This window comes from Oncorhynchus masou, unplaced genomic scaffold (assembly GCF_036934945.1).
Source record: "Oncorhynchus masou masou isolate Uvic2021 unplaced genomic scaffold, UVic_Omas_1.1 unplaced_scaffold_698, whole genome shotgun sequence".
Lineage (NCBI taxonomy): Eukaryota > Metazoa > Chordata > Actinopteri > Salmoniformes > Salmonidae > Oncorhynchus > Oncorhynchus masou.
This window is the reverse complement of record NW_027013438.1, coordinates 226,149-243,985: the sequence shown is the minus strand read 5'-3', so window position 1 is coordinate 243,985 and position 17,837 is coordinate 226,149. Positions and strand designations below refer to the sequence as shown.

The window sequence follows — 17,837 nt, the reverse complement described above, 5'->3', positions numbered from 1 at the left end:
CCACTGACATTACAACCCACTGACATTACAACCCGCTGACATTACAACCCACTGACATTACAACTCACTTTCACATTACAACCCACTGACATTACAACCCGCTGACATTACAACCCGCTGACATTACAACCCACTGACATTACAATCCACTTTCACATTACAACTAGCTGACATTACAACCCACTGACATTACAATCCACTTTGACATTACAACCCACTGACATTACAACCCACTGACGTTACAACCCACTGACATTACAACCCACTGACATTACAACCCACTGACATTACAACCAACTTTGACATTACAACCCAGTGACATTACAACCCAGTGACATTACAACGCACTAACATTACAACCCACTGACATTACAAACCACTGACATTACAAACCACTGACATTACAACCCACTATGACATTACAACCCACTGACATTACAACCCACTTTGACATTACAACCCACTGACATTACATCCGACTTTGACATTACAACCCACTTTGACATTACAACCCACTGATATTACAATCCACTTTCACATTACAACCCACTGGCATTACAACCCACTGACATTACAATCCACTTTGACATTACAACCCACTGACATTACAACCCACTGACATTACAACCCACTTTGACATTACAACCCACTGACATTACAACCCACTGACGTTACAACCCACTGACATTACAACCCACTAACATTACAACCCACTGACATTACAACCCACTAACTTTACAACCCACTAACTTTACAACCCACTGACATTACAACCCACTGACATTACAATCCACTTTGACATTACAACCCACTGACATTACAACCCACTGACATTACAACCCACTGACATTACAACCCACTTTGACATTACAACCCACTGACATTACAACCCACTAACTTTACAACCCACTAACTTTACAACCCACTGACATTACAACCCAGTGACAATACAACCCACTGACATTACAACCCACTGACATTACAACCCACTGACATTACAACCCGCTGACATTACAACCCACTGACATTACAACTCACTTTCACATTACAACCCACTGACATTACAACCCGCTGACATTACAACCCACTGACATTACAATCCACTTTCACATTACAACCCACTGACATTACAACCCACTGACATTACAATCCACTTTGACATTACAACCCACTGACATTACAACCCGCTGACATTACAACCCACTGACATTACAACTCACTTTCACATTACAACCCACTGACATTACAACCCGCTGACATTACAACCCACTGACATTACAATCCACTTTCACATTACAACCCACTGACATTACAACCCACTGACATTACAATCCACTTTGACATTACAACCCACTGACATTACAACCCACTGACATTACAACCCAGTGACAATACAACCCACTGACATTACAACCCACTGACATTACAACCCGCTGACATTACAACCCACTGACATTACAACTCACTTTCACATTACAACCCACTGACATTACAACCCGCTGACATTACAACCCGCTGACATTACAACCCACTGACATTACAATCCACTTTCACATTACAACTAGCTGACATTACAACCCACTGACATTACAATCCACTTTGACATTACAACCCACTGACATTACAACCCACTGACGTTACAACCCACTGACATTACAACCCACTGACATTACAACCCACTGACATTACAACCAACTTTGACATTACAACCCAGTGACATTACAACCCAGTGACATTACAACGCACTAACATTACAACCCACTGACATTACAAACCACTGACATTACAAACCACTGACATTACAACCCACTATGACATTACAACCCACTGACATTACAACCCACTTTGACATTACAACCCACTGACATTACATCCGACTTTGACATTACAACCCACTTTGACATTACAACCCACTGATATTACAATCCACTTTCACATTACAACCCACTGGCATTACAACCCACTGACATTACAATCCACTTTGACATTACAACCCACTGACATTACAACCCACTGACATTACAACCCACTTTGACATTACAACCCACTGACATTACAACCCACTGACGTTACAACCCACTGACATTACAACCCACTAACATTACAACCCACTGACATTACAACCCACTAACTTTACAACCCACTAACTTTACAACCCACTGACATTACAACCCACTGACATTACAATCCACTTTGACATTACAACCCACTGACATTACAACCCACTGACATTACAACCCACTGACATTACAACCCACTTTGACATTACAACCCACTGACGTTACAACCCACTGACATTACAACCCACTAACATTACAACCCACTGACATTACAACCCACTAACTTTACAACCCACTAACTTTACAACCCACTGACATTACAACAAACTTTGACATTACAACCCACTGACATTACAATCCACTTTGACATTACAACCCACTGACATTACAACCCACTGACATTACAACCCAGTGACAATACAACCCACTGACATTACAACCCACTGACATTACAACCCGCTGACATTACAACCCACTGACATTACAACTCACTTTCACATTACAACCCACTGACATTACAACCCGCTGACATTACAACCCGCTGACATTACAACCCACTGACATTACAATCCACTTTCACATTACAACTAGCTGACATTACAACCCACTGACATTACAATCCACTTTGACATTACAACCCACTGACATTACAACCCACTGACGTTACAACCCACTGACATTACAACCCACTGACATTACAACCCACTGACATTACAACCAACTTTGACATTACAACCCAGTGACATTACAACCCAGTGACATTACAACGCACTAACATTACAACCCACTGACATTACAAACCACTGACATTACAAACCACTGACATTACAACCCACTATGACATTACAACCCACTGACATTACAACCCACTTTGACATTACAACCCACTGACATTACATCCGACTTTGACATTACAACCCACTTTGACATTACAACCCACTGTACAATCCACTTTCACATTACAACCCACTGGCATTACAACCCACTGACATTACAATCCACTTTGACATTACAACCCACTGACATTACAACCCACTGACATTACAACCCACTTTGACATTACAACCCACTGACATTACAACCCACTGACGTTACAACCCACTGACATTACAACCCACTAACATTACAACCCACTGACATTACAACCCACTAACTTTACAACCCACTAACTTTACAACCCACTGACATTACAACCCACTGACATTACAATCCACTTTGACATTACAACCCACTGACATTACAACCCACTGACATTACAACCCACTTTGACATTACAACCCACTGACATTACAACCCACTAACTTTACAACACACTAACTTTACAACCCACTAACTTTACAACCCACTGACATTACAACCCAGTGACAATACAACCCACTGACATTACAACCCACTGACATTACAACCCGCTGACATTACAACCCACTGACATTACAACTCACTTTCACATTACAACCCACTGACATTACAACCCGCTGACATTACAACCCACTGACATTACAATCCACTTTCACATTACAACCCACTGACATTACAACCCACTGACATTACAATCCACTTTGACATTACAACCCACTGACATTACAACCCACTGACATTACAACCCACTTTGACACTACAACCCACTGACATTACAACCCACTTTGACATTACAACCCACTGACGTTACAACCCACTGACGTTACAACCCACTGACATTACAACCCACTGACATTACAACCAACTTTGACATTACAACCCAGTGACATTACAACCCAGTGACATTACAACTCACTAACATTACAACCCACTAACATTACAACGCACTAACATTACAACGCACTAACATTACAACCCACTGACATTACAAACCACTGACATTACAAACCACTGACATTACAACCCACTATGACATTACAACCCACTGACATTACAACCCACTTTGACATTACAACCCACTTTGACATTACAACCCACTGACATTACAATCCACTTTCACATTACAACTAGCTGACATTACAACCCACTGACATTACAATCCACTTTGACATTACAACCCACTGACATTACAACCCACTGACATTACAACCCACTTTGACATTACAACCCACTGACATTACAACCCACTGACGTTACAACCCACTGACATTACAACCCACTGACATTACAACCCACTGACATTACAACCAACTTTGACATTACAACCCAGTGACATTACAACCCAGTGACATTACAACGCACTAACATTACAACCCACTGACATTACAAACCACTGACATTACAACCCACTGACATTACAACCAACTTTGACATTACAACCCAGTGACATTACAACCCAGTGACATTACAACGCACTAACATTACAACCCACTGACATTACAAACCACTGACATTACAAACCACTGACATTACAACCCACTATGACATTACAACCCACTGACATTACAACCCACTTTGACATTACAACCCACTGACATTACATCCGACTTTGACATTACAACCCACTTTGACATTACAACCCACTGACATTACAATCCACTTTCACATTACAACCCACTGACATTACAACCCACTGACATTACAACCCACTTTGACATTACAACCCACTGACATTACAACCCACTGACGTTACAACCCACTGACATTACAACCCACTAACATTACAACCCACTGACATTACAACCCACTAACTTTACAACCCACTAACTTTACAACCCACTGACATTACAACAAACTTTGACATTACAACCCACTGACATTACAATCCACTTTGACATTACAACCCACTGACATTACAACCCACTGACATTACAACCCAGTGACAATACAACCCACTGACATTACAACCCACTGACATTACAACCCGCTGACATTACAACCCACTGACATTACAACTCACTTTCACATTACAACCCACTGACATTACAACCCGCTGACATTACAACCCGCTGACATTACAACCCACTGACATTACAATCCACTTTCACATTACAACCCACTGACATTACAACCCACTGACATTACAATCCACTTTGACATTACAACCCACTGACATTACAACCCACTGACATTACAACCCACTTTGACACTACAACCCACTGACATTACAACCCACTTTGACATTACAACCCACTGACGTTACAACCCACTGACGTTACAACCCACTGACATTACAACCCACTGACATTACAACCCAGTGACATTACAACGCACTAACATTACAACCCACTAACATTACAACGCACTAACATTACAACCCACTAACATTACAACCCACTGACATTACAAACCACTGACATTACAAACCACTGACATTACAACCCACTATGACATTACAACCCACTGACATTACAACCCACTTTGACATTACAACCCACTTTGACATTACAACCCACTGACATTACAATCCACTTTCACATTACAACTAGCTGACATTACAACCCACTGACATTACAATCCACTTTGACATTACAACCCACTGACATTACAACCCACTGACATTACAACCCACTTTGACATTACAACCCACTGACATTACAACCCACTGACGTTACAACCCACTGACATTACAACCCACTGACATTACAACCAACTTTGACATTACAACCCAGTGACATTACAACCCAGTGACATTACAACGCACTAACATTACAACCCACTGACATTACAAACCACTGACATTACAAACCACTGACATTACAACCCACTATGACATTACAACCCACTGACATTACAACCCACTTTGACATTACAACCCACTGACATTACATCCGACTTTGACATTACAACCCACTTTGACATTACAACCCACTGACATTACAATCCACTTTCACATTACAACCCACTGACATTACAACCCACTGACATTACAACCCGCTGACATTACAACCCACTGACATTACAATCCACTTTCACATTACAACCCACTGACATTACAACCCACTGACATTACAATCCACTTTGACATTACAACCCACTGACATTACAACCCGCTGACATTACAACCCACTGACATTACAACTCACTTTCACATTACAACCCACTGACATTACAACCCGCTGACATTACAACCCACTGACATTACAATCCACTTTCACATTACAACCCACTGACATTACAACCCACTGACATTACAATCCACTTTGACATTACAACCCACTGACATTACAACCCACTGACATTACAACCCAGTGACAATACAACCCACTGACATTACAACCCACTGACATTACAACCCGCTGACATTACAACCCACTGACATTACAACTCACTTTCACATTACAACCCACTGACATTACAACCCGCTGACATTACAACCCGCTGACATTACAACCCACTGACATTACAATCCACTTTCACATTACAACTAGCTGACATTACAACCCACTGACATTACAATCCACTTTGACATTACAACCCACTGACATTACAACCCACTGACGTTACAACCCACTGACATTACAACCCACTGACATTACAACCCACTGACATTACAACCAACTTTGACATTACAACCCAGTGACATTACAACCCAGTGACATTACAACGCACTAACATTACAACCCACTGACATTACAAACCACTGACATTACAAACCACTGACATTACAACCCACTATGACATTACAACCCACTGACATTACAACCCACTTTGACATTACAACCCACTGACATTACATCCGACTTTGACATTACAACCCACTTTGACATTACAACCCACTGATATTACAATCCACTTTCACATTACAACCCACTGGCATTACAACCCACTGACATTACAATCCACTTTGACATTACAACCCACTGACATTACAACCCACTGACATTACAACCCACTTTGACATTACAACCCACTGACATTACAACCCACTGACGTTACAACCCACTGACATTACAACCCACTAACATTACAACCCACTGACATTACAACCCACTAACTTTACAACCCACTAACTTTACAACCCACTGACATTACAACCCACTGACATTACAATCCACTTTGACATTACAACCCACTGACATTACAACCCACTGACATTACAACCCACTGACATTACAACCCACTTTGACATTACAACCCACTGACGTTACAACCCACTGACATTACAACCCACTAACATTACAACCCACTGACATTACAACCCACTAACTTTACAACCCACTAACTTTACAACCCACTGACATTACAACAAACTTTGACATTACAACCCACTGACATTACAATCCACTTTGACATTACAACCCACTGACATTACAACCCACTGACATTACAACCCAGTGACAATACAACCCACTGACATTACAACCCACTGACATTACAACCCGCTGACATTACAACCCACTGACATTACAACTCACTTTCACATTACAACCCACTGACATTACAACCCGCTGACATTACAACCCGCTGACATTACAACCCACTGACATTACAATCCACTTTCACATTACAACTAGCTGACATTACAACCCACTGACATTACAATCCACTTTGACATTACAACCCACTGACGTTACAACCCACTGACGTTACAACCCACTGACATTACAACCCACTGACATTACAACCCACTGACATTACAACCAACTTTGACATTACAACCCAGTGACATTACAACCCAGTGACATTACAACGCACTAACATTACAACCCACTGACATTACAAACCACTGACATTACAAACCACTGACATTACAACCCACTATGACATTACAACCCACTGACATTACAACCCACTTTGACATTACAACCCACTGACATTACATCCGACTTTGACATTACAACCCACTTTGACATTACAACCCACTGTACAATCCACTTTCACATTACAACCCACTGGCATTACAACCCACTGACATTACAATCCACTTTGACATTACAACCCACTGACATTACAACCCACTGACATTACAACCCACTTTGACATTACAACCCACTGACATTACAACCCACTGACGTTACAACCCACTGACATTACAACCCACTAACATTACAACCCACTGACATTACAACCCACTAACTTTACAACCCACTAACTTTACAACCCACTGACATTACAACCCACTGACATTACAATCCACTTTGACATTACAACCCACTGACATTACAACCCACTGACATTACAACCCACTTTGACATTACAACCCACTGACATTACAACCCACTAACTTTACAACACACTAACTTTACAACCCACTAACTTTACAACCCACTGACATTACAACCCAGTGACAATACAACCCACTGACATTACAACCCACTGACATTACAACCCGCTGACATTACAACCCACTGACATTACAACTCACTTTCACATTACAACCCACTGACATTACAACCCGCTGACATTACAACCCACTGACATTACAATCCACTTTCACATTACAACCCACTGACATTACAACCCACTGACATTACAATCCACTTTGACATTACAACCCACTGACATTACAACCCACTGACATTACAACCCACTTTGACACTACAACCCACTGACATTACAACCCACTTTGACATTACAACCCACTGACGTTACAACCCACTGACGTTACAACCCACTGACATTACAACCCACTGACATTACAACCAACTTTGACATTACAACCCAGTGACATTACAACCCAGTGACATTACAACTCACTAACATTACAACCCACTAACATTACAACGCACTAACATTACAACGCACTAACATTACAACCCACTGACATTACAAACCACTGACATTACAAACCACTGACATTACAACCCACTATGACATTACAACCCACTGACATTACAACCCACTTTGACATTACAACCCACTTTGACATTACAACCCACTGACATTACAATCCACTTTCACATTACAACTAGCTGACATTACAACCCACTGACATTACAATCCACTTTGACATTACAACCCACTGACATTACAACCCACTGACATTACAACCCACTTTGACATTACAACCCACTGACATTACAACCCACTGACGTTACAACCCACTGACATTACAACCCACTGACATTACAACCCACTGACATTACAACCAACTTTGACATTACAACCCAGTGACATTACAACCCAGTGACATTACAACACACTAACATTACAACCCACTGACATTACAAACCACTGACATTACAACCCACTGACATTACAACCAACTTTGACATTACAACCCAGTGACATTACAACCCAGTGACATTACAACGCACTAACATTACAACCCACTGACATTACAAACCACTGACATTACAAACCACTGACATTACAACCCACTATGACATTACAACCCACTGACATTACAACCCACTTTGACATTACAACCCACTGACATTACATCCGACTTTGACATTACAACCCACTTTGACATTACAACCCACTGACATTACAATCCACTTTCACATTACAACCCACTGACATTACAACCCACTGACATTACAACCCACTTTGACATTACAACCCACTGACATTACAACCCACTGACGTTACAACCCACTGACATTACAACCCACTAACATTACAACCCACTGACATTACAACCCACTAACTTTACAACCCACTAACTTTACAACCCACTGACATTACAACAAACTTTGACATTACAACCCACTGACATTACAATCCACTTTGACATTACAACCCACTGACATTACAACCCACTGACATTACAACCCAGTGACAATACAACCCACTGACATTACAACCCACTGACATTACAACCCGCTGACATTACAACCCACTGACATTACAACTCACTTTCACATTACAACCCACTGACATTACAACCCGCTGACATTACAACCCGCTGACATTACAACCCACTGACATTACAATCCACTTTCACATTACAACCCACTGACATTACAACCCACTGACATTACAATCCACTTTGACATTACAACCCACTGACATTACAACCCACTGACATTACAACCCACTTTGACACTACAACCCACTGACATTACAACCCACTTTGACATTACAACCCACTGACGTTACAACCCACTGACGTTACAACCCACTGACATTACAACCCACTGACATTACAACCAACTTTGACATTACAACCCAGTGACATTACAACCCAGTGACATTACAACGCACTAACATTACAACCCACTAACATTACAACGCACTAACATTACAACCCACTAACATTACAACCCACTGACATTACAAACCACTGACATTACAAACCACTGACATTACAACCCACTATGACATTACAACCCACTGACATTACAACCCACTTTGACATTACAACCCACTTTGACATTACAACCCACTGACATTACAATCCACTTTCACATTACAACTAGCTGACATTACAACCCACTGACATTACAATCCACTTTGACATTACAACCCACTGACATTACAACCCACTGACATTACAACCCACTTTGACATTACAACCCACTGACATTACAACCCACTGACGTTACAACCCACTGACATTACAACCCACTGACATTACAACCAACTTTGACATTACAACCCAGTGACATTACAACCCAGTGACATTACAACGCACTAACATTACAACCCACTGACATTACAAACCACTGACATTACAAACCACTGACATTACAACCCACTATGACATTACAACCCACTGACATTACAACCCACTTTGACATTACAACCCACTGACATTACATCCGACTTTGACATTACAACCCACTTTGACATTACAACCCACTGACATTACAATCCACTTTCACATTACAACCCACTGACATTACAACCCACTGACATTACAACCCACTTTGACATTACAACCCACTGACATTACAACCCACTGACGTTACAACCCACTGACATTACAACCCACTAACATTACAACCCACTGACATTACAACCCACTAACTTTACAACCCACTAACTTTACAACCCACTGACATTACAACAAACTTTGACATTACAACCCACTGACATTACAATCCACTTTGACATTACAACCCACTGACATTACAACCCACTGACATTACAACCCACTGACATTACAACCCACTTTGACATTACAACCCACTGACATTACAACCCACTAACTTTACAACACACTAACTTTACAACCCACTAACTTTACAACCCACTGACATTACAACCCAGTGACAATACAACCCACTGACATTACAACCCACTGACATTACAACCCGCTGACATTACAACCCACTGACATTACAACTCACTTTCACATTACAACCCACTGACATTACAACCCGCTGACATTACAACCCACTGACATTACAATCCACTTTCACATTACAACCCACTGACATTACAACCCACTGACATTACAATCCACTTTGACATTACAACCCACTGACATTACAACCCACTGACATTACAACCCACTTTGACACTACAACCCACTGACATTACAACCCACTTTGACATTACAACCCACTGACGTTACAACCCACTGACGTTACAACCCACTGACATTACAACCCACTGACATTACAACCAACTTTGACATTACAACCCAGTGACATTACAACCCAGTGACATTACAACGCACTAACATTACAACCCACTAACATTACAAGCCACTGACATTACAAACCACTGACATTTACAACCCACTGACATTACAATCCACTTTCACATTACAACTAGCTGACATTACAACCCACTGACATTACAATCCACTTTGACATTACAACCCACTGACATTACAACCCACTGACATTACAACCCACTTTGACATTACAACCCACTGACATTACAACCCACTGACGTTACAACCCACTGACATTACAACCCACTGACATTACAACCCACTGACATTACAACCAACTTTGACCTTACAACCCAGTGACATTACAACCCAGTGACATTACAACGCACTAACATTACAACCCACTGACATTACAAACCACTGACATTACAACCCACTATGACATTACAACCCACTGACATTACAACCCACTTTGACATTACAACCCACTGACATTAAATCCGACTTTGACATTACAACCCACTTTGACATTACAACCCACTGACATTACAAACCACTTTCACATTACAACCCACTGACATTACAACCCACTGACATTACAATCCACTTTGACATTACAACCCACTGACATTACAACCCACTGACATTACAACCCACTTTGACATTACAACCCACTGACATTACAACCCACTGACGTTACAACCCACTGACATTACAACCCACTAACATTACAACCCACTGACATTACAACCCACTAACTTTACAACCCACTAACTTTACAACCCACTGACATTACAACAAACTTTGACATTACAACCCACTGACATTACAATCCACTTTGACATTACAACCCACTGACATTACAACCCACTGACATTACAACCCACTGACATTACAACCCACTTTGACATTACAACCCACTGACATTACAACCCACTAACTTTACAACCCACTAACTTTACAACCCACTAACTTTACAACCCACTGACATTACAACCCAGTGACAATACAACCCACTGACATTACAACCCACTGACATTACAACCCGCTGACATTACAACCCACTGACATTACAACTCACTTTCACATTACAACCCACTGACATTACAACCCGCTGACATTACAACCCACTGACATTACAATCCACTTTCACATTACAACCCACTGACATTACAACCCACTGACATTACAATCCACTTTGACATTACAACCCACTGACATTACAACCCACTGACATTACAACCCACTTTGACACTACAACCCACTGACATTACAACCCACTTTGACATTACAACCCACTGACGTTACAACCCACTGACGTTACAACCCACTGACATTACAACCCACTGACATTACAACCAACTTTGACATTACAACCCAGTGACATTACAACCCAGTGACATTACAACGCACTAACATTACAACCCACTAACATTACAACCCACTGACATTACAAACCACTGACATTACAAACCACTGACATTACAACCCACTATGACATTACAACCCACTGACATTACAACCCACTTTGACATTACAACCCACTGACATTACAACCCACTATGACATTACAACCCTCTGACATTACAACCCACTTTGACATTACAACACAGTGACATTACAACCCAGTGACATTACAACCCACTATGATATTACAACACACTGACAACACAACACACTTTGACATTACAACCCAGTGACATTACAACCCAGTGACATTACAACCCATTGACATTACAACCAACTTTGACATTACAACCCACTGACATTACAACCCACTGACATTACAACCAACGTTGACATTACAACCCACTGACATTACAACCCACTAACATTACAACCCACTGACATTACAACATTTACATTTACATTTAAGTCATTTAGCAGACGCTCTTATCCAGAGCGACTTACAAATTGGTGAATTCACCTTCTGACATCAACCCACTGACATTAAAACCCACTAACTTTACAACCCACTAACTTTACAACCCACTGACATTACAACCCAGTGACATTACAACCCACTGACATTACAACCCACTATGACATTACAACCCGCTGACATTACAACCCACTTTGACATTACAACCCACTGACATTACAACCCACTATGACATTGCAACCCACTATGACAATACAACCCACTGACATTACAACCCACTGACATTACAACCCACTGACATTACAACCCACTGACATTACAATCCACTGACATTACAACCCATTATGACATTACAACCCACTGACATTACAACCCATTATGACATTACAACCCACTTTGAGAATGTGTAGGAAGGTATTTTGCCATCTATTTAGACATGTTAAAATGATTAGTTTTTCATCCTATCTGACTATCAACTGTAAATGTACATATTAATTTACAAATACGAGTATGGCCATGTCAGCACAACCCCGAGTAGCTACTACTGTGTCTTGTTGATGAAGTCGTAGGCTACTGTTTATCCTCCATATCTGTGGGTCGTATGCCACCCTGTGGTCGATGGTGGAATCACATTTTACTGAGAGCAGAAAACAAGCGTGATGAAACTATTCCTACAACGTCTGGAACGCTACAAAACACCAGAAATGAGTGGTGTCTTCCGGTTGGCTGTGTGCACGAATGTGATTTCAGCATTTTCAGCACATCTCCCTACTTGTGTGTAACCAGACGGACATTTAGAGAAAATATTCAATGTGTATATAATTTCTACCGTGTTGCATGATGGGATAAGAGTCGGTCCGTGATATAATATAGTAAAACAAAATGTATTGCTTTTCTTTCGCCTTGTCCGCAACTGTATTCGTAAATGTCATTAAACCCTGCTCAATATGATGTGGTATTATCAGTAGTAGAAGTGGTAACCGTGAGTCAAATACCTTTGTCCTGGAAGGAGCTCTCCTCTACCAACGTGTACAACTCATACTTACCTGGCAAGGGAGACACCGTGATCACGAAGGCGGTTCACCCAGGGCGAGGCTCAGCCATTGCACTCCGGCTGTGCTGACCCCTGCGAATTTCTCAAATGTGGAAATCTCGATTGCATAATTTCTGGTAGTGGGGGACTGCGTTCGCGCTCTCCCCTGATATTAATGTTAAAAGTAATTTCACCTTAAAATGTATTTGATAGTCGGAGTGTTGAATCATGAGTTATGTTGAGTTTCCTGTATCAGGATATTTATCACCTAGTGGTGTGTAGTCCTAGTCCTGGTGGTGTGTAGTCCTAGTGGTGTGTAGTCCTAGTCCTGGTGGGGTGTAGTCCTAGTGGTCTGTAGTCCTAGTCCTGGTGGTGTGTAGTCCTAGTGGTGTGTAGTCCTAGTGGTCTGTAGTCCTAGTCCTGGTGGTGTGTAGTCCTAGTGGTGTGTAGTCCTAGTGGTGTGTAGTCCTAGTGGTCTGTAGTCCTAGTGGTGTGTAATCCCAGTCCTAGTGGTGTGTAATCCCAGTCCTAGTGGTGTGTAATCTCAGTCCTAGTGGGGTGTAGTCCTAGTGGTGTGTAGTCCTAGTGGTCTGTAGTCCTAGTGGTCTGTAGTCCTAGTGGTGTGTAATCTCAGTCCTAGTGGTGTGTAGTCCTAGTGGTCTGTAGTCCTAGTGGTCTGTAGTCCTAGTGGTGTGTAATCTCAGTCCTAGTGGTGTGTAGTCCCAGTCCTAGTGGTGTGTAATCCCAGTCCTAGTGGTGTGTAGTCCTAGTGGGGTGTAGTCCTAGTGGTCTGTAGTCCTAGTGGTGTGTAATCTTAGTCCTAGTGGTGTGTAGTCCTAGTGGTCTGTAGTCCTAGTGGTCTGTAGTCCTAGTGGTGTGTAATCTCAGTCCTAGTGGTGTGTAGTCCCAGTCCTAGTGGTGTGTAGTCCCAGTCCTAGTGGTGTGTAATCCCAGTCCTAGTGGTGTGTAGTCCCAGTCCTAGTGGTGTGTAATCCCAGTCCTAGTTGTGTGTAGTCCCAGTCCTAGTTGTGTGTAGTCCTAGTGGTGTGTAATCCCAGTCCTGGTGGTGTGTAGTCCCAGTCCCAGTGGTGTGTTACCTCAGTCCTAGTTGTGTGTAGTCCTAGTGGTGTGTAATCCCAGTCCCAGTGGTGTGTAATCCCAGTCCTAGTGGTGTGTAATCCCAGTGCTGGTTGTGTGTAGTCCCAGTCCTAGTGGTGTGTAATCCCAGTCCTAGTGGTGTGTAGTCCTAGTGGTGTGTAGTCCCAGTCCTAGTGGTGTGTAATTAGATAAATCTCATACCTTTGTAGCAGCAAGCACATTTAGATGTAAAAAGTGCATTCCTCTATGCCCAAAGACAGACCCCAGATCTGCACTCTATAGTTCCTCTGTCCTCTTGTCTGTCTCGACTTGGCATCAAGTGTTGCAGTTCACTCCCTGTGTTCTCCTCTTCGCCAATCAATAACTAATTAGTGACCTTAATTTGTCAATCAAGTGCAAGGAAGGAGCGAAAACCCGCTCACACTCGGCACTCAGTGAAATTATCTTGACGCTGTAGATGATCAAGTTCTAAATCTGTCCAATTTTTTAACCCCTGGATTTTTATTTAGAATTTTTGGGGAATTTAACCAGGAAGTCAGAGGTCTTTTCTCAATTTGATTTGCTCAACTCCTACATTCTCTCCCCTTCCTCTCTGGCCTCCTTTTGAAAAATCGCGGAGAGGCGGCGAGGAGAGGAAACAAAAACGAGCTTGTATGAAATGAGACTCCTCCACCACTCTCGCTTCATCAGGCAGATGACGTCGAAAAGGGGTGGATCCCGAAATAAATGCATAAATTGCATGGCGGCAGGGTAGCCTAGTGGTTAGAGTGTAGAGGAGGCAGGGTAGCCTAGTGGTTAGAGTGTAGAGGTGGCAGGGTAGCCTAGTGGTTAGAGTGTAGAGGTGGCAGGGTAGCCTAGTGGTTAGAGTGTTGAGGCGGCAGGGTAGCCTAGTGGTTAGAGTGTTGAGGCGGCAGGGTAGCCTAGTGGTTAGAGTGTAGAGGCGGCAGGGTAGCCTAGTGGTTAGAGTGTAGGGGCGGCAGGTAGCCTAGAGGTTAGAGTGTAGAGGAGGCAGGGTAGCCTAGTGGTTAGAGTGTAGAGGCGGCAGGGTAGCCTAGTGGTTAGAGTGTAGAGGTGGCAGGGTAGCCTAGTGGTTAGAGTGTAGAGGCGGCAGGGTAGCCTAGTGGTTAGAGTGTAGAGGTGGCAGGTAGCCTAGTGGTTATAGTGTAGAGGCGGCAGGGTAGCCTAGTGGTTAGAGTGTAGGGGTGGCAGGGTAGCCTAGCAGTTAGAGTGTTGGACTAGTAACCAGAAGGTTGCAAGTTCAACTCCCCAAGCTGATGAGGTACAAATCTGTCCTTCTGCCCCTGAACTTCTGTTCCTAGGCTGTCATTGAAAATAATAATTTGTTCTTATCTGACTTGCCTAGTAAAAATAAAAGTCATTTAAAAAAAAAACAATTCTAGATAAAACAATAAGTAGCCTACTGTTTTTACATGTCTGTATGCTATTCTCCTCAGACAGAACAACAGCTGATTAAAAGGGTGTGTGGAGGAGATATCAAAACTCTTCTGTGAAGGACTCAGGTAGGACACACATGACTTTCCTCAGTGAAAGGCGACTATCGAGGAGGGGAGGATAAGTCTTCCGTTCGACCTACTAATGAACTGACAACTCCTCAACCACTTATCGGTTTCCGGGTCACGGAGGAGAGAGGGCGGGGGAGAGAGGACTGAGGAGAGAGGACGGAGGAGAGAGGACGGAGGACTGACTTTTTCCCCAAATGAGAAAAGACCATAGAATTTATAGAAATGCTGCCAGTTTCACAATGATGGGACGTGGAGAGGAAGAAGCATCTTCAATCAGATCCGTGTCAAGTTAGAGTGATTTTTTTTAAATCAAAAAACAAGTTTATTAATCAACATGATACAGAACAGTACTGAAATATGATAGAAGATTGAAGTTATAATTTAGCCTGAACATGACATGGCTTATTATAGCAATGATAGGATAGAGATGTGACACCATACATTTATAATGTGCAATGATTCACTATAGGTCATATTAAATAAACCTGTATTATTTTACAAGGTGGCGTAGACCTACAGGCCAGGTATGCCTATGTAGAAGACATGAATCAGTCTCATGGTCTGAGTTATGAGTTAGCCGTGCCCAAATAAGGACATTTCCTCTTGGTCTCATTGGTCAAGACGTTGGTTTTCTCCCGTGGGAGATCGGGGGTTCATGACTACATCTGACATTTATAAAGGCCTATCTCACCCCAACCAATACGTACCATTGACCAATGTCCTTATTTGGGCAGGGCTACCTCATAACCAAACCATGACCCTGATTCATGTCTTCTACAAAGGCATACCTGGCCTCAGTTTTCAACATCTA

At 42.2% G+C, this 17,837-nt stretch overlaps 1 non-coding gene across 1 annotated transcript; it reads left to right on the top strand.

Annotated features, from left to right (window-relative positions):
• Positions 1-14,410: 14,410 nt before the first annotated feature.
• On the top strand, positions 14,411-14,574 carry LOC135537018 (U1 spliceosomal RNA). The gene has a single exon (XR_010455108.1). It is a non-coding gene; the product is annotated as a U1 spliceosomal RNA (small nuclear RNA).
• Positions 14,575-17,837: the final 3,263 nt, after the last annotated feature.